This window comes from Erythrolamprus reginae, chromosome Z (assembly GCF_031021105.1).
Source record: "Erythrolamprus reginae isolate rEryReg1 chromosome Z, rEryReg1.hap1, whole genome shotgun sequence".
NCBI lineage: Eukaryota > Metazoa > Chordata > Lepidosauria > Squamata > Dipsadidae > Erythrolamprus > Erythrolamprus reginae.
The window spans coordinates 118,232,895-118,252,542 of record NC_091963.1 but is presented as its reverse complement, the minus strand read 5'-3'; the positions used below and the strand labels follow the sequence as shown (position 1 = coordinate 118,252,542).

General features: G+C 41.2%; 1 protein-coding gene across 6 annotated transcripts in view; it reads right to left on the bottom strand.

Moving 5' to 3' along the window:
• The window catches only part of CPT1C (carnitine palmitoyltransferase 1C), a 54,343-nt gene extending 38,189 nt beyond the window's left edge, over window positions 1-16,154 (bottom strand). Inside the window, exons 1-3 of one of the 6 annotated variants that reach the window (XM_070729968.1) lie at window positions 15,609-16,154; window positions 11,249-11,416; window positions 9,185-9,268 (exon numbers count right to left, since the gene is read on the bottom strand). The gene's annotated coding sequence lies outside the window, so the exon portion shown is untranslated. Of the gene's footprint in view, window positions 1-4,031; window positions 4,197-8,257; window positions 8,330-9,184; window positions 9,492-11,248; window positions 11,497-15,608 lie in introns of those variants that run through there. The other 5 variants (XM_070729967.1, XM_070729970.1, XM_070729971.1 and 2 more) reach the window with 5 other exon arrangements.
• Between the last annotated feature and the right edge of the window lie 3,494 nt (window positions 16,155-19,648).

Below are 19,648 nucleotides of genomic sequence, written 5' to 3'. Positions count from 1 at the left end.
GTTCTCAAAACTACTATTGGTACTATTATTAGAAATTATCTGAAGATAAGTTGAAGTCAAAAGATATATGCTACCCAGCTTACTTCACCAGCTGTACATAGTCTGTTTCCTTAACCCCTGATAGGAGTGCTGCTTTGTTTACCTAATACAGCTGAGAGTGCCCATGATGTCAGCACTATGCCAACATGAGGTCACAATATAATGCCTGGAAAGTTTGAAAGAAGAGATGGAAAGGTTCAAATAAGGTTCCTTATCTGACACAATTCATAACAAGTGAAAATTTAGGGGACACTCCCAACTAATAACAATTTCATGTGATATTCCCTAGTTATCCCATTCTTTCTGCAGATTATAAATGACAGATTCTCTATGGCATCCTCCAGAGAGGCCAGGATGGGTAACTCTAGTCCTCCAACTCTATGATTGAGTTGTAATATTTTAGCTTAATTTCTCTTTCGTATCTGACAACTGTCGGATCAATTAGCTGTTTGGCGGCTGCCCTCACCGCTTGGGTCATTGGAAGATAGCTCCGGGCTTGGGACTAGCCAGATTGCATTTCTGGAACTTAGTTTTCAGTGTCTGTGGTTCTGGCTGCAGTTCCTTGGCTCTCTGCCAAAGCAGGTTGCAGCTTTGAAGGTGGGGTCAGCCATTTTGAAGCTGTTTTTCAATCACGAGTGGAAAAAAGTGGCAATTCTGAATTTTAAACCTCTGATGCTTGTGCGCTTGGTCTCACTGATTTAAGATGGGCTTAACATCAATTGGCTGAAGGTCCTGCTGACTCGCTTTCCTGTCAGGGCTTTTGAGGAGACAGTTTCAGGCCACCATGTCCTCCTGCTCATTAACAATGTGACTACCATGGCTCATGTGAACAGGCAAAGGGGGAACCAGGTCTCAGGCTCTTATGGGGGAGGCAGAATCCCTGTGCAGGTGGGCGGAGACTCGTCTGTTATCACTCAGGTTGGGTCATCTTGCAGGCACTTCCAATGTGCAGTGGATTGGCTGAGCCAAGGCACCATGGACCAATCCAAGTGGCATCTCTACCCCAGCTTGTTTGAGGAGCTGTCCCAGTGGTTTGGATGCCTGATTCTGGACCTCTTTGCTCATCTTCTAAGGATTTTTCCAAGATTCCTGACTCTGGGAGCAGAAGGTATGGATGCCCTGTGTTGTCACTGACCAAAGGGGATTTTGTATGCCTTTCCCCATCCCTCTCATTCTGGGGGTGGTCCAAAGGGTCCTGTGAAAGCATGCGGAGACACTTTTATTGACTCATCATTGGCCCCGCAGACTGTGATTCGGCCTGTACCTCGCCAATCCATGGCAGATCATGCCAGAGAGGGTCTCCTTCAACCAAGGTCCTGTGACCCATCCAGAGCCTCAATGGCTCCAATTGGTCACCTGGAGGTTGAGCGGAGACTCCTGAACTGGGAACAGTTCCCCATGAAGGTCATTTCGATGATGCAGGCAGCCTGCAGGCATCTATGATGCTACTTGGTGGACCTTTTCGGAGTGGTGTGCCTCCATTCACTTGGACCCCTTGGAGGTGGATGTTGTTGACATTCTTACCTTTTTGCAGGAGAGCTAGGACAAAGGGCTGTCCCCCAACACACTATGACATCAGGTAGAAGCATTGTCCATGGTGTTACAGGTGGGGGATTTGGGTTCCCTGTCCCATCATCCCAGAATTCGGAAATTTCTGCTGTGGGCCTCTAATTTTAAACCCTCGTGGTCCACCGTTATCCCACCTCGGACTTGGCCAAAGTCTGGTTGGCTCTTACTAAGAGTCCCTTCGAACCATTACGGGAGGCTAGACTGGAGCTGCTCTTGTACAAGATGGTGCTCCTGGTGGCCATCTCATCAGCCAGACATATTTCAGAGTTGGTGGCTTTATTGGTGCAAAAGGACCTGTGTGTTTTCACTTGAACAGAGCAGTTCTGTAGTTGGACCCTGCCTTTCCTCCAAAGGTCAATTCCTTGTTTCACCTGGCACAAGACCTACATCTTGCCAGACTTCTGTCCCAGGCCACCGCACATCAGGAACACTCTGGATATGAGGCAGGCCCTTCACATTTACATCTCCAGAAGTGCTTCCGTCTGGAAGATTGAATAACTGTTTGTGTTATTTCAGCCATTGACTCTAGGCTGCAAGGTGACATCTTCTACAATGGACCGTTGGCGTTGGGCGGCTATCGCCTACATCTATGAAGCTCAGGCGCTCCAAGTGCTCTGGGGGACCACCACTCATTCGATCAGCAGTGTGGCTGCTACCACTGCCTGGGCCACTCAAGCTCCAGTGGAACAGATTTGCAGGGCAGCGATATGGACTTCTCCATTGCCATTCATCCACCATTATAGATGCCTTTGCATCGGCGGAGGCTGCCTTCAGCAGGAGAGTTCTGCAACAGGTCCATGATCATGAGGGGGCTCAGGAACATTCAGACACCCACCATAGGACATGCCAAGCTTTGGTATGTCCCATCCTTGCGTCTCCGGAGGATACCATTGAGAAGAGGCATTGGTCTTACCTAATACACCCAATCTCATGGCGATCCATAGTAGAGGCCAGACCCCCCCCCCCACCCATTATTTGGTTTGCATTTGTGGGATTTGTTGTTGTTGTTGTTTCCTGGCCCTGAGCGGGTGTTTTCCTCAAAACTCGCTGCGTCATAAAGGACCTGGTGTTTGGTGGCAGTACTGTGCCGGCTGTCGGTGCAGGTGATGTTCAGATGGTTCTGGAATTCCTTGGATGTCGCGTCGGCTTTGTTTTGAACTGGACTGTTGGCAGGGAGGCAGCCCTAAGTGTTACAACTCAGTCATAGACCTGGAGGACTACAGCTACCCATCTTGGCCTCTTTAATGGATCATTATGAGAACGCACGTATCAGGTAAGGCCAATGCCCCTCTCATTCAAGGTAGCAAACAAATACTGTGGAATGCTGCCAGCATCTTGGAGCCTGTTCTGTCATTCAAATTATCCAATTGCCACATACTATACAGTAGCTCTGGATATAGACTAGAATAAGAACAGATTACAGTGAAGAGAACAGTACTGTCAAGGGACAATAGTTCAAGGGAAAGGTCATGACACCCAACACAGAAGCACAATTGTTGTTCTAATAAAAGATGTTTTTCCCCCATTATAATAGGCAAAATGTTAGTTTAGATTTATTTATTTTTTATTTCTGTGTAAAGTTAAGTGAAATGGACAACCCCTTTCCCAATTTTCCACCCTCTTTCTCCATTGTGTCCCACCACTTTGATCGATGACATTCCTCAGTTGGCATCAAAAGAGATCTTAAAGATCCATGGATTCTGAATGAAAGCCACCAGGATCTGCTGGAGGGATTTCATCTGCAATGGCACCTTGTCCCAGATAAAGAATTATGAGCCAAATCCTGAGGAATCTTCTCCTTTAATTAAAGATATTCTCACCACAACTACCACTTTGCACTCCTTGACAATTCAGAGAACTGCAGCATTTTTGCTGATAGCTTTTGTGGCTGCTTTCAGATAACTTAGGTAAGTAGAACCCGCCCCAGCGTTTCATCTCTCTTCTCTGGGAGCGACACTGGTTACCAGTCTGTTTCTGAATTCAATTCATGGTGCTGATTTTGGCTTTTAAAGCCCTGTATGGCAAGGGGCTAAACTATTTGAGAGGCTGCCTCGCCCTTATTTACCTCCGTGCATGCCTCCAGATCCAACACTAGAACATACTGCAGGTCCTATCATTGGGAAGTTTCATTTGAAACTTAGGTTATGGTCCTTTTTAGCTGGTTCCCTGCTTTATGGAACATTCTTCCTCCACCCAAAGTGAAACTGACATCACCCTTTTTAACTTTCTAGAAGACCCTCAACATTTGCTCATGTCAATAGCCCTGGACACCCCACTGGACTGGTGAAACATTCAGAGAGTGTAATTAACCCCTGCTCTTTGCCCAATATTTTTTTTAGTTTAATGCTTTTTTATATAATTTTAAAACTTTTAATAATAATATCGCTTGTTTGTAAGTATTGTTTTTTACCTCTATGGCTCACCTCTCAGAGTAGCTTGTTTGTGAAATGCGCAGCCATATAATTATGACAAACGAACAAATAAATAAATAAATTGGTTTTTTTCTTAAGCAACAGGGTGTGGATCAAACTGTTCTGGCTAAAGTCCAAGTAGGCAGAAGTTGATGCTCTCTGCCTCACATTTGTTACCTGTTGAAAAGAACCATGGAGAACTTAGTCATGCTTGAATGTTTAGTTTCACAAGTTATAACCTGCATGCTCTTTTCCCGCAAAATAATATTCTGCGTTTTATGCCTAGAGTAGAGAGTCCATGGCAGATCAGTCTTCCTTTCTTTTTTTTCTCAGAAGTTGCTCAGGATATTTGAAGGTGAATCAATCTTGGTTTATTCATTCTGCAAAACCATGATTTACTTACCTGCAACAATGGGCTGAATTCTCAGAGTTGCTAAATCCAAACCAAATAAAATATATTTTGATTTAGGGGAAAAATAATTTCTTTGATTTAAGAAAGTCAGGGCAAAATCTGACAGTCTAAAACTGACCATTCAAATCTCCCCTTAATCAAGAATACCCCAGGGTTCTCTCTCCATGACTATTCTACTTCCTAAGTGAAATAGCAGTAGCAGCTACTTGACAAGATTATTGAAATAAGCCTCAAGCATTACATAGCTGATTAAAATAATCTGGCTCATCTTTAGACCCAATATAATGTTTCCCTGCACAAATTGATAGCTTTCTCTCCTCAAGCAGCAACATCTCAGCAGTTGTGAAAATGTTCAGTACTTTAGAATGAGGGTGTTAATTAGTTAACTTCTACTGTACACAGCTGGCCAAGAACCGGATGCAGCTGGGCTGGGATATAAAGAAAGAAACCGATTTCTTTTTTCTCATCTAGCATAAGCAAATATTGTTGCCTTGGACTTGGCCTGCAGCACCAGCAGATTTAAAAATAACTGCTGCAGGATCTGGAATCTAGCAGTTGGATGGAAAAGACATGTGTAGAAAACTGCCATTTGCTTGTAATTTTTTGCAAAAACAGGTGAGAAACAGGTCAGTTTTTGCAAATAAAATGGGGTGTGAAGAGGTTTGGGAGGCCTGCAGAATGCTCCTAGGGGCTAGGGGAGAAAAAAACACTCATTTTTGCAAAAAGAAATCGCCTATTTTTGCAAAAAAAAAACCCACAACAACCCGGGGTGCAGAGTGCTCCTGGGGGCAGGAAGGACAAAAAAAAAATTCTTACTTCTTTAAAATCTTGGTGCATCTTATACACCGGTGCGTCTTATAATCTAAAAAATATGTTATTTCCCTCAGTAAAAGGTAGCAAATATGTAATTACACACAGTATTTTATTTGGGATGCTGTCCACAAATAACTAGTGCTGAATTGCCCTGGGCAATTTTTGGTTCTGTTTTCTTTTTGAACTAGGTTGATGGAATGATGGAGACAACTGAATCTGGGTTTTTATCTTTACTATCTTTAACTATGTGTTCATATTACTTTACTGGTCTTTATACTGGTTATAAGTAAAAATCTGGATGACAATTTGTAAGAGGAGAAAATAATACGAATCCAATGTTTATCGACTTTGTTGTCAGTCATATAGCAGTCAAATAAATAAAAATCCCCTTTTACTTTGCACTTTAGAGGAAGAATGGAAAAAAGGCCTGTTTCTTTTTTTAAATTTCTGATTTCTAGTTGTTATTTTTTTGTATCAGACTTTACTCTGGTTTTAAAAAGGAATCTCAACAGGCATGATTTAAGAACATAAGAAGAGCCATGCTGAATCAGGCCAAAGCCCATCGAGTCCAGCATTCTGTGTCACACAGTGGCCCACAAATTGTCCATGGGGATCTTGATCAGAAAGAGAAGGCAAGACCCTCCTGCTCCCTTGACCCCCAACAAATGGTACTCAAGGGAATCCTGCCTGCCTCAACCAACATAGAGGCAGCACTTGGACATCCGTTTCAATAACCACTGATACATTTGGCTTCCATGAATCTGTCTAACCCTGCCTTGAAGCTATCAAGGCTGATAGCTGTCACGACCTCTTCTGGGAGTGAATTCCATAAACCAACAACCCTGTGGGTGAAAAAATATTTCCCTTTATTTGTCCTCACTTTCCTACCTATGAGCTTTAGGCAATGCCCCCTCGTCCTAGTATTGTGTGATAGAGAAAAGAATTTTTGTGTGATAGAGAAAAGAATTTTTCTCTATCCACCTTTTCTATTCCATGTATGATTTTATACACTTCGATCATGTCACCCCTTAAATGCCGTCTTTCAAGGCTGAAGAGACCAAGGCGTTGCTACCTGGTTTCATAAGGGAGGTGCTCCATTCCCTTGATCATACCCTATTTCCCCGAAAATAAGACATACCCCGAAAGTAAGGCATGTCAGAGGTTTTGCAGAATTTGCTAATATACGGCACCCCCCGAAAATAAGGCGTAGTCAAGTTTACATACGGTACGGTGGAAAAACATACGGTACCATTCAAAGCTGTTCATAGCAGTACCGTAATAATGTGGCGTCCCCTGCTGGCCCCTTCCACCGCTTTGTACCGTCCAGTACAGCAGACACAGTCTGCTGCTGTCTCACCACCATTACAGTCTCCACTACAGTGCGTAGACTGTAGTTCCTCTGGTGGCCGGAAGCTGCAATAGCAGGAGTATACTGTTGTACCATATAAGTGTCATCTTTTGTGTGTATGGGTACCATACTGACAGGTACCATACCGTAATCAGTGTACCATACGGTACACTTTCTTTGGGGGTGTCAGCTTTTCTGCCTGTGAATTTGTCTTATTTACAAATATAAGGCACCCCCCGAAAATAAGATGTAGCACAACTTTCGGAGCAAAAATTAATATAAGACAGTGTCTTATTTTCAGGAAAACACGGTACTAGTTGCCCTTTTTTGCACCTTTTCCAGTTTTCCAGTTATAACAGTGATGTCCCACAAAAGAAAAACACAATCAATTCTTTTCTTAAGAGTAGATCACTGATATCAATATGCACAGTTGTTTTGGTAGTGAACCCAAGGTAGGTTACAATTCACTTATTTCTCCTAGATTTAACAGAATTTTCCCACTTGTCACTACTTTCTCCTTTTGGGCCAGTCATTTTATATTAATAGTATATATCAATGATGGCAAATCTTTTTTTTCCTCGGCTGATGAAAGAGTGTGTGCATGCATTATTGTGCATGCACAAGTGCCCACACCCATAATTCAATGCCTGGGGAGGGTGAAAACAGCTTCCTGTGCCCCGCAGAGGTCCTCTGGAGGCTGAAAATGGCCTATTTCCTAACTTCTGGTGGGCCCAGGAAACTCGTGTTTTGCCCTCCCCAAGTTCCAAAGGCTTCCTTGGAGCTGGGGGAGGGTAAAAATGCTGTCCTAATCCTCCCCGGAGGCCCTCTGGAAGCCAAAAACGCCCCCCCCCCCCCCGAGAGCCTCTGTCTGAGCCAAAAATCAACTGGCTGGCACGCACATGCAAGTTGGAGCTGAGCTGGGGCAGCGGCTCATGTGTCAGCAGATATGGCTCCGTGTGCCACCTGTGGCACCTCTGCTATAGGTTGGCCATCACTGGTACATATGTATGCTATACAGAGAGAAACACATGGAATATTTTACAGAGCCTCATTATCAAAGGGTAATGATTCTTCAGTAAAAGAATCTTATTGAAGATGGGTATACAGTCACATTAAAAAAAAAAAAACCTAATTCCTTTTTGATTCTTTCCAGAACTTCCCTTCAGGCATGATTGCTAAAAAGTTATTGTTTAGTTCTCATCCTTAAATTATGCTTCATATAAACATCATTCTTGCCTGTGGAATAATGAGCAACACTTCCTGCCCATGTATGACAAAGGCCTCAAATTAATTTATTGTTTATCATAGCAAGCCCCAACAAATGTTAAGTAACCTCCATCTACCCAAAGATTGCCCACTTTGTTTCCAGAGAACCAAGGAGTCCTTTCCTGCTGCAGCATGTTGCTTTGTCTTTCCAAGGTCACATACTTTTAAAAGTCTTACCTGACTTAGCTACTATTTTATGCCAACAGCCAGATTTATCTGCATAGTTAATGATTCCAAGAGCTCTGAAAGTATGACATGAATGCCTACACATATATATTTATAATCACTGTCCAATATTTCTTCTAAATGAAAAACTGGATAAAACTGAACCAGCTGTCACTCTTCTGCATTCCCTTAGTCAAGCAACTAAACAATACAAAAATAAAGTATTTGACTTACTTCCTTGCCTTTCCCAGTCAAGGCAATTTATTGTGAATCACATAAAGGAAGACATAACGCTGCAATGTTACCTAGAAATTAAGCTCACACGCACATCCACTGACTTGGATAGGAAGTTTTGCAAATAACTACCATAGTTTTCAGAGTATAAGACACCTCTTAATTTTTAGGGAGCAAAATGGAGAAAATAATCTGCTTACCAGGTATTCATCTGGCTAGTGTCCTTAGCCAGCACATTATTTCATCCCTTGGTTAGGGCTTAAAACAAACTTAATTCAGAAAGAGCAACAATGAAAGAGCTTGAAAGCTGGTAAAAGCTGGGAACATTGTTAGCACCTGGTTAGGGCTGGAAAGAAACATATTGGGAGCAAGTTAAAGCAATGAAAAAAACCCTGCAAAGACTTAGGGCTCAGAAAACATTCTTCACAGAGAGAAACAATGAAAGAGCCTGGGAAGATCATTAGCAGCTAGTTAGGGGGGAAAAAGCTACATTCAGAGTATAAGATGTACCCTAATTACCAGCCTCTTTTAGGGAGGAAAAAGGTGTGTCTTATACTGTACTCCAAAAAATACATTAGATTGATTTTCACTGCCTTGCCCATTGCAGCCAACAGCAGCCACAAAAAAGCAATTAAAAATGTGTGATACTCAGCCTACTAAAAGTCCACACACACCCCAAACACAAACATAGGAATCTGCTCTATTCTGAACCACTTTATTGTCATATCCAGATCAATGTTATCTGCACATTAATTTTCTTTTGTAAATATACTTAATTTGGTTATAGAATTTATTTAGGTAACTGCATTTGCACAATACACCAAATAATTTAAGATGTGAGTTGAGTTCACATCTGAATACTTGCCACAACATATAAAAGCAAGTTTATCATGCTGAACAAATACAGTCACTTCATCTTTAACTGACCTGCTTATATGTATCATGAAAATTCAGCCACTGTATCAGACTTCAACTCCATACTTCCATAGCCAGCATACTGTATATCTTCTTCTATAGCAATGAGAAGGAAAAGAACCTAAATATAGGTGAAATGTCAAATCACGTGCAAGATTTTACTAGCTCCTGACTCTTTGCCTTGAGGCCTCTACTGTCAGCTCCAAGAAGAGAGGAGGGTGTGTTTTTAAACAAACTGAGAAAACATTTAATAGAGGCAAAGGTAGTAGCATCATAGCTCACAGCCCCACCCACTCATACAGGGCATGCCCAACAAAAATACCTCTTCCTTCAGCTCTAGTGAATTAACTAAAGCATTGAGGTTTTGCATTGTGCCTTTAAGTATGCAAAGTACAGTACTTTACCTGTGTTCTCTAACTGTAATCTTGTTATAAACCCTAATGGTGGAATCCAATATTATCTGTCTTTAAAGCCTTAAAAATCCCACTTTTGAGGCTCTAAATTGCCATGGTAACTAGAAAAACACATATGAAACTTGAAGCTTCACCAATATTGAACTTGCAACAAAAGATTTCTTAATTTGATCAGGACTATCTTACTTCTATTTTTAAAATGCGAGAAGGGAAACAGAACTAAAAAGAATGGAGACAAAGATGGAGACAAAAAACATAGTTCCTCTCGATAATCATTAAAAAACATTAGCTGTGGCCCAACATGATTCATTTTTTGTCCTAAAAAAACCACTGGATTATGAGCAAAATTAAATACCAAAACCAAAATGAAAATAATCCTATGATCACATTGAGCGCTTGATTGTAATATAGAAAATATCTCTAGCTCCTCTCCCCTACACATCCTAAACAAAATAATAACAATCTCTAAGAACTCCTTGTAGTTTAAAAAAGTATGTTAAGTGTAATGATGTTCATACAGTAAGAATGAATCTCCCAGCAGCAGTCTTGATCAAAAGTAGGACTGTATTCATCCTCATCTGTTAACTAAATCTAACCTCCACCCTTCATACAATAAATAAAGTGCACTAAAACCAGTGGTGGGCTATGAGCTGGAATGCTAAATTGCGCTCACCACCGTGGCTCATAAATTCTTGTGGGACCAGCACAATTTTGCTGCTCCACCTGTGGAGGTAGCAAAATCATACACGGAGCCGCAGGTAAAACGTAAGAACTTACGAGCCACAGCGGCGAGCGCAATTTAGCATTCCAGCTCGTAGCCCACCACTGACTAAAACTAAAAATGACATTTTTCTGGAAAAGAAACTGTGCTAATTGATTAGAGAGGAAATGTACATCTTTTTCTAAAAAAGGAACATGCAGGATCTTGGAGCTCTGTTGGAAACACTATCACTCAAATGTCAAGCAAGGTCAGGACAAAAGCTAAATATGATTTCTTTTCTTTCACATGTACATTTAATAAATAATATAATTATTGCTGCCTTCTATCATTTAAAAACTACAGTATAATCATTCTGAAGGTTTTGGGGGGGGGGGGGCACTTGTAAAACTTTCAGCCATTCTTATGTAGCAGTAGGACCTCAGCTATGCCTCCTTAGTCAGGGCAAGTTTTTTGAAGGACTGCAAAAGGCTACAGAGATTAATCTACTTTTTCCTTCCCAAAGGGACACAGCACATTGTGATTACATTTTTGTTTAGTGTGGAATGAATAAACAACCACCAAAAACTTAAAAACCTCCCAAGTAATTTCTACTTGAAATCAGGAAGTGTACTCCCACTCATAGATTGTATTTTGATTAGCTAGAAGATTAAGCACACTTCTAAAAGGAAATTAGATGAAATTAGATAGAAAATAGGACAATGGCGTGGAGATCTGAATTTGCTCACAAGTTCTAAACTGTGGAGTCAAACTATCCGCTCCTTTTTTTATTCCATTCTGCATCCAAAAAGTCAAAAACCACCTTTCTCTCTCCTCCTACACCTACCTGACTCCCATTAATTCCATTTAAGAAACATCCCCATCTACATCTTCAATATCCTTCTTCAGCAATATCATTTCTATTTCATCCGTTCTGTTTCTTTTAGTTTAACATCTTATTCCTACCTCTATGGAAGATTGGATCTCTTCAGCGCAGATGAAAAACTGAAAGCCTCCTTCAGGGAATGAGCTTGCAGACTTTTCCGTCAAATATCTTCCCCTTAAAACAAGTTGGACTTGTTTCTGGTGATATAACTGATACATTGGCTAGTACACCTACTTAACACACACACCCTACATGTGGAAAGAAAGGAGAAGAAGGAAGGGAAGACAGATAAGAAACCCATTGACATACACACAGTAAAAGCTGAACCAGATGAGGAAACAATCTGCACTTCAAAATATAGGAATGCTGCCTACCTCCTAACTATTCCCCATCAATTCCAAAATATACAATATTTTACCATTGCCATAGTCTACTTATAATCCCTTATTCTAAATGCTCAGTGCTATCTTTTTATGTTAGATAATCAATTTTGAATATCCACTGTTTTTAGACCCCTGCTCAGGGTTACTAATACAGTGTTCCCTCGATTTCCGCTGGGGATGCGTTCCGAGACAGCCCGCGAAAGTTGAATTTCCGCGAAGTAGGGATGCGGAAGTAAATACACCATTTTTGGCTGTGGACAGTATCACAAGCCTTCCCTTAACACTTTAAACCCCTAAATTACCATTTCCTATTCCCTTAACAACCATTTACTCACCATTATTACTGGTACTCACCATTGAATAAGACACTTAGTGATCCTGATATTTATAAACATAATTATTTATTAACAATAATCATTTTTTTTTGTTATTTATTTACAAAAATTATTAGTTTGGTGATGGCATATGACGTCATTGGGTGGGAAAAACCGTGGTATAGGAAAAAACCCGCGAAGTATTTTTTAATTAATATTTTTTGAAAAACCGTGGTATAGGCTATTCGCGAAGTTCGAACCCGCGAAAATCGAGGGAACACTGTACATTCGCTACAGTCACCCATTAATTAGAATTCTTGAGTTGCAATATTTAAGCTTGTTAGAAATTTGTATATAATAGAGGAGCAAGAAATTTTGGGGCAAGACAGCATCTGCCTTATTTTTAATACAATAATATTTTTAGTGTTTTGAGTCAATGATATTACAAAAATAAGGTCATTTTTTTCCCTCTTCTTTTTATATTTAGAAGGAAAGGTTTTTCAGCTGTTTCTTAAGTTTACTATTTTAGGTGCCCTAAATCTATCAGAAAGGTTAAAGTGCCTCATTTCTTTAGTTTCCTGATGCCACTGTTCTTGAATTTCAAACTGAATTTCATTTAGTCTAGTGGCTGGGCACCAGGAGATTGTGAGTTCTAATCCCACCTTAGAAAATTAAAGCTGGGTGACTTTGAATCAGTTGGTCTCTTCCAGCCCATTATGTCAGGCTTAGGCAACAAGTTGGTTGGCCTATACCTATTGGAACCAGTGAATTAGCATTTGATTGATTAAAAAACAATGGGCTCTGAACTTGCAGGAAAGTGCTAAAAAGAAGGGGGGAAAGTCAAGGTTTGTCAATTTGGTGCCTAATTTCCATAATGTAATTTTACAAATCCTTTGCAGATCATTTCCTGCCCATGCTAATTACTGGCTTGCTCTAATCTCTCAGGTACTACTATAATCAGTTCAGAAGGATTAAAGAAGCACAAGCCTATCCTTAATTAGGGTTTTCCTAGCACTATATTTGTTAGAACTAGAATTATGACTGTTTTAGGGAGACAATGTGTGGCAACAAAGATATTTAATATATAACAGGCAACAGAGAACATATTTTAAATTTAGTCTTTCATAAGAGATAGCTTACAATATCTTTTCAGTTCCCTTCATTTATATATGTGTGTCTTTGTGTGTATATTTGTGTGTGCATTTGCGTAAATAATATAAAAGGGATGTGGTGCTCAGCTTGTCAATCAAAAGGTCAGTAGTTCAGTGGTTTGAATCTGTAGTGCTGCATAACAGGGTGAGCTCTCATTACTTGTCCCAGCTTCTACCAACCTAGCAGTTCAAAAGCACAAAAAAAAATGCAAGTAGAAAAATATTTTCTACTTGCATTTTAGGGAAGGTAACAGGATAAGCACCACCCCCTAGAGTCAGGAACACCTAGCACATATTTTATTTATTATTAGAGTTGGAAGGGACCTTGTAGGTCATACAGTTCACACACTCAAGCAGGATCCTTACACCATTTCAGATAAATATCTGCCCAATCTCCTCTTGAAAGTCTCAAGTGTTGGAACTCTCACAATCTCCCTCAGGCAAGCGGTCCCACTGGTTGAACTGCTTGATTTTTATTACATGAAAGGCTGGTGAACTTAAGAGTTAAGCACCACTTTCTGAAAAAGTTTGCAGTCTTCTGCAATTGCTGGGAGACCCATTTGGATTTCAGTGTAACTTTGCTATGGTCCTTACATGTTGTTATTTACAAGATTTATTAGATTTATATTCCATCTTTTTTTCCAAAACCTCAAAGCAACATAGACAGTATTCCTACTTCATATTATTGTCCACAACAAACCTATGAAGCAGATTCAGCTAAGAAATAGCAAGTAGCTCATACAATGAATTTCTGTGGCTAAAGAAGAAATGGGAAGAAACATTGGGAGTGGGTGGCACAGAAGTTTGAATGAATGAATGAATGAATGAAATTTCAATACAGTATGTCACTAATAGTGTATGCCTATGCACCATTCAAAAGAAATATTTATAAACTGCATAAGAAAACTTGGGGTTCTATTTTTCAATGATGTACTGTACAAGAAAAAATTAAGTTGCTAAAAGCAGATAAGTTAGTCAATATTTTAAGGGCTACTAACTTTTACTGCGGTTCTGTATACACAATGCTATGTTATTTAATGCAGAACAAAAGGATATAATCCTAGTACACACCGCAACTTTCTTATTTTCACAAAATCCAAATACTGTAGTAAAACATGTGTTGTAAGGAGCAGAGATCACTATTCCTGTAGGCAAATGTTAATTACATATGCATTCAATTTATAACTCTCTCATTTGGGACTTCTCAGACAAATATGGGGTTCTCAACTATGTTTCCAAACCAATGGTGCGTTAACTCCATTGCTACAAGACATTTTATAGCTATTTTTCTTCTCCATCTCTCCACGTGCACTTTTTGCGTGAAGAGATGATGATGATGTTTGTTATTGTTATTATTATTTCATTTTGCCTTTTTATATAGATGTCAGGGCAGAGAATGTACCTAGCACTACCTCCTATTTTCCCCACACGGTGAAGTAGGTTTGGAATGAGAGAGAGGGACTGATCCAAAGTAACCCAGCTAGCTTTCATGCCTAAGAGAGGCCTAAAACTTCTAGTTTCAAGACCAGCATGTTCACCAAAATGGTTCTGACTACATATGAAAGCAAAGCAGTAAGAAAATACAGGGTGCTTACAAAAGATGATGTGTCCAGATTACCCTGTATAAAAATCCTTCAATGAGCCAGGGAGCAAATTTATGATGATCTTCTCATATTGAAATATTCCTGATACTTCCCATCCGTTGAACAGACCTGAGTCAATTTAATTTCTGCAAGCGGCTTCATTATGTGTCCCCAGTCATATCATTTTGCTCTGGTGATTCATTGAGAGTAGATATCTAAAGCAGCCAATATTACAGACTTTCTTATTTTATTTCAAATAAACACCACAGAATGAGATATGATTGTGGAGACGTGTTTAGAAAAAGTTAGTTGCTATATTCATCTTCTATTCCTCCCCCCCCCCCATTCCCAATATACTAACAAGATAAGCAGTAACCTAAGAAAAATAATACCCCAAATTAAGATCTTCTTAATAGAAATGTTTAGTCATCTCCTGTTCCCTGTCTCTATCTCTCACCACCAGCACCTCCATCCTTCCTCAGCAGTCGCCCAGTCCTGCCCACAACTAATACTTAATGTAATTAGGCCTTGAAGAAGCAGTGACAAGAAGCAGCAACACACTTGGCATCCAACCATTTGTTTCTAAATTGACCAAGCAGCTGTAGCGTTGGCTGTGCTGTAGCCATGCAAATCCTGGACTCTAGTCAGAACAGAGTGTCATCTTCCTACCACAAGACAAAGCATCTTGCTCTCAGGGAAGCCAGAAGACAGTTATCCTTCTCTAAATAGACTCTTCTTTTTAAGGAATCCAGAAAGCCAAGTTCTCATGCTCCCTAATCTATGAGATTTCCCCCAGCCCCCAGCATCCTTCTCTCTTTCTTACTATTGATACAATACATCCTCTTCTTGTGGATCGCAGCATCCTCGGCTCTTTTTCTCCGGGACTCAAAACGCCCACACATGCCTTTGTTCTTGGGTCCTCTCCTCCACCCCCCCTTCACATCTGCGGCCCAATGGACCAGACCCCCCCCCCCCCGGGAAGAGCTCAAGCATCCTGGGCAATTCTCACCTCGCCGTCTTGGGGACGACCTCCACTTCAGGGCAACCTGATTCACTTCTAGATCCAGCCATGCCCAAACCTCGAGACCGCCTCCGTCACTGCCAGCCCGCCCTCTGGGGTCCCTTCTTCTTGATCCTCCTCTTCCTCCTTTTCTCCATCCTTTCTTTCCCGCGCTTCCTTTTCCAGTCTCCGCGCCGGTCTGTCTTTCCCTGGTTCCCTCTCCTCCCCACCTCCGCTTCAGCCTGCGCCCTTCAGCTCGTCGCCCCTTGCTCGCTTTTCTGCCTTCAGTAGCATCTCCCGGCTTCTCATGCCGAATCCGGAGGTCGAACAATTCTCCCGAAATCCCCCGCGTCGTTGTATTACTCGCAGGCCGGCCGAGCGGTTCGTCTACTTAATTACACTGCTGCGGCGGGCTTTGGAAACCGCCCGGAGCAGATTCGATGGCGCTTGGAAATGGGTAGCTGGATACCCGGATTTCTTCAGCGACGCGGCGTGATGTCTAAATCTTGCATTGCCCTCGGTTAAAGCAGTCGCTGGATTTCCAGCTTTCTGTATGCATGAAGTAGCGGATTGATCGCTTGATTTATTGCGTGCCATCAAGTCAGTTTCAATGCCTAGCAACCACATTGAATTGTTTTCTTCGTGACGACCTATCTCTAATCTCTGGTTTTTTGAAGTTTCAACGATGCAGTAATTTCCACTGTAACTGGGTTACCTACTTTTCTTCTATTTCCCCCAATATTAGAGCCTTCTCTGGAAAATATTATTTATTTTATTTATTTGTTTTGTCACCTACATGTTGGTGGTACAAAGATATAACAATATTTACATACATGATACTGGTAAAAGAGAAACATTAGGACAGGGGACAGAAGGAACTCTGGTGCACTTATGTACGACCCTTACTGACCTCTTAGCAATCAGGAGAGGTCAACAGTGGATAGTCTAAGCTAAGGGTAAAGTTTTGGGGGTTAGGTAGAGTCTGGTAGTGGGTTCCATGCATCAACTGCTCGGTTACTAAAATCGTATTTCCTACTGTCGAGTTTAGAAGGGTTTACTTTAAGTTTGTATCTGTTGTGTGCTTGTATGTTGTTCTGGTTGAAGCTGAAGTAGTCATTGACAGGAAGGACGTTGTAGCAGATGGTTTTATGGGCTATGCTTAAGTCATGTTCAACGGGACGTAGTTCTAAACTTTTTAAACCTAGGATGGTAAATCTAGTTCTTAGGGTATTCTGTTGCAAGTTGGGGGCTCTTCTAGTAAAATATCTTTGGACATTTTCTAGAGTGTTTATGTCCGAAATATGTTGCGGGTTCCAGACAGATGAGCTGTGTTCAAGGAGTGGCGAAAGTTTTGTATGCTCTGGTTAGTAATGTGAGATTATCGGAGCAGAAACTATGTAGGATTCGGTTAACAACTCTTGAAGCCTTATTGGCGATGTTGTTGCAGTGGGCTTTGGCACTTAGACCATTTGATACGAGTATTCCAAGGTCTTAGAGTGAGGGTTGTCTGCAAGGACTTGTTGATTCAGCTTGTATTTGGTGTTCTGATTATTTTTGCCAATGTAACGGTGTCTGAAGTAGAATAATTTAAGCATGATTATTTCTGCCTTGACTGAGAACTCTGGGTTGATATGTTCAATGAGCCACTTGTTTATTTTCTTGGCTGTCCAAGTATTCTCAGGAGGCTTCTCCAATGTGTCATTACTCTTCTTTATCTTGCTTCTTCAAAATCCAACTTTCATTCCATAATGTGCCACAGAGAATATGGCAGAATACTAGAGTCAGAAGGGACCTTGTAGGTCATCTAGTCCAGTGACTTTCAACCTTTTTTGAGCCGTGGCACATTTTTTACATTTACGAAACCCTGGGGCACATTGAGTGGGGCGGGGGGGGGGGGGGGCGCTAAAAAAAGTTTGGACAAAAAAATTCTCTCTCTCTTCCTCCCTTTTGCATTATTTCTCTCTCCCTCCCTCTTTCTCTCCCTCTTTCTTTCTCTCTCTCTCCATCCCTCTTTCTTTCTCTTCCTTCCTTCCTCTCTTTTTTGCTCTCTCTCTCTCTCTCCCTCCCTACCTCCCTCTATGTCTTTCTCTCTCTCTCCTTCCCTCCCTGTTTCTCTCTCTTGCTTTCTTTCTCTCTCTTGCTCTCTCTCTTGCTTTCTTTTTCTTGTTCTCTTTCTCTCTTCTCTTGCTTTCTTTCTCTCTCATTCTCTTTCTCTCTTGCTTGCTTTCTCTCTCTCTCTCTTGCTTTCTTTCTCTCTCTCTTCCTTCCTTTCTCTCTCTGAGCTTCGCGGCACACCTGACCATGTCTCGCGGCACATTAGTGTGCCACGGCACACTGGTTGAAAAACACTGATCTAGTCCAATCCCTCACTCAATCAGAAAACCCTATACCATTTAGGAAATATGGCAGTCCGATCTCCCCTTGAAAGTCTGAAGTGTTGGAGTTCTCACAACCTCCGCAAGCAAGCTGTTCCACTGGATGATCACTCTCACTGTCAGAAGGTTCCTCCTTATTTACAGGTTGAATTTCTCCTTGGTCAGCTTCCATCCTTTGCTTCTTTAGTTTTTATTTATTTATATATTTGTCAAACAATTATAGGATGGTAATTTGTATAAATAAAGCATTAGAAAAGTAATGATAAAAAGTAATGATAGAAGATAATAGAAGAATAGATTAGATTAGATTAGATTTATTGGATTTATATGCCGCTCCTCTCCGCAGACTCAGGACGGCTCACAACAATGGCAAAAACAGTACATAGTAACAAATCTAATATTTAGTAATCTAAATTACAGTTTTAGGTTAAAAAATTCATAAAAACAACCGCAATATATATAAAAAACAAGCACACAATCAATCATACACCAAAACAACATGGGCAAGGGGGAGATGTTTCAATTCCCCCATGCCTGACAGCAGAGGTGAGTTTTAAGGAGCTTACGAAAGGCAAGGAGGGTGGGGTCAATCCTAATCTCTGGGGGGAGTTGGTTCCAGAGGGTCGGAGCCACCACAGAGAAGGCTCCTTCCCTGGGTCCTGCCAGATGACATTGTTTAGTCGACGGGACCCGGAGAAGGCCAACTCTGTGGGACCTAACCGTTCACTGGGATTCGTGTGGCAGAAGGCGGTCCCGGAGATATTCTGGTCCGGTGCCATGAAGGGCTTTATAGGTCATAACCAACACTTTGAATAGGACAGGGACGGTAGGCACAACACCCCTTGCAGGCCTCTTAGAAAGGGGGAGAGGTCCTTTGTAGATAACCCAAGATCAAAGGCTTTGGGGTTAGGAGTAGAAACCGCAGAGTCAGATAGTGCATTCCAGGCATTGATCACTTCTTGTCCTGCCTTCTAGTGCTTTGGAAAATAACAATAGCATAAAGCACTTCAAAGTGCTTTTATAGCCTTCTCTAAGCAGTTTCCAGAGTCAGATATTGCCCCCAATAATCTGGGTCCTCATTTTACCCATCTGGGAGGATGGAAGGCTGAATCAACCTTGAGCCTGCTGAGATTCAATCTGCCAAATTGCAAGGAGTAGCCTTCACCATTGCATTCTAACCACTCTGCTACTGTGGCTCTAAATAAGTTGATTGCTTCTTCTTTGTGGCAGCCCCTTGAATATTGAAACACTTCTAACATTTCATCCATAGTCCTTCTTTTTACTAGACAACATATACCCAATTCCTGCAACCCTTCTTCGTATAATTTAGCCTCCGGTCCCCTAATCCTCATTGTTTGTATCCTTACAATTTATCTTGACTGGTTCCTAATAAGATTTGATTGCTTATATGTACCCCGACTATCATTTAGTGTTGTATTGTATGATTCTTGGTGCACTTTTCTTTTATGTACACTGAGAGCATGTGCACAAGACGAATTCCTTGTGTGTCCAATCACACTTGGCCAATAAAATTCTATTCTATTTTATCATTGTTGCTCTTCTCTGCATTCTTTCAGAGCCTTAAATACAATGAAAGCATTTTTCCTCTTTTTTACAATTTTTAATGCATATAATTATCATGGGAGACAAAGAACTAGGAATACTCATGACACT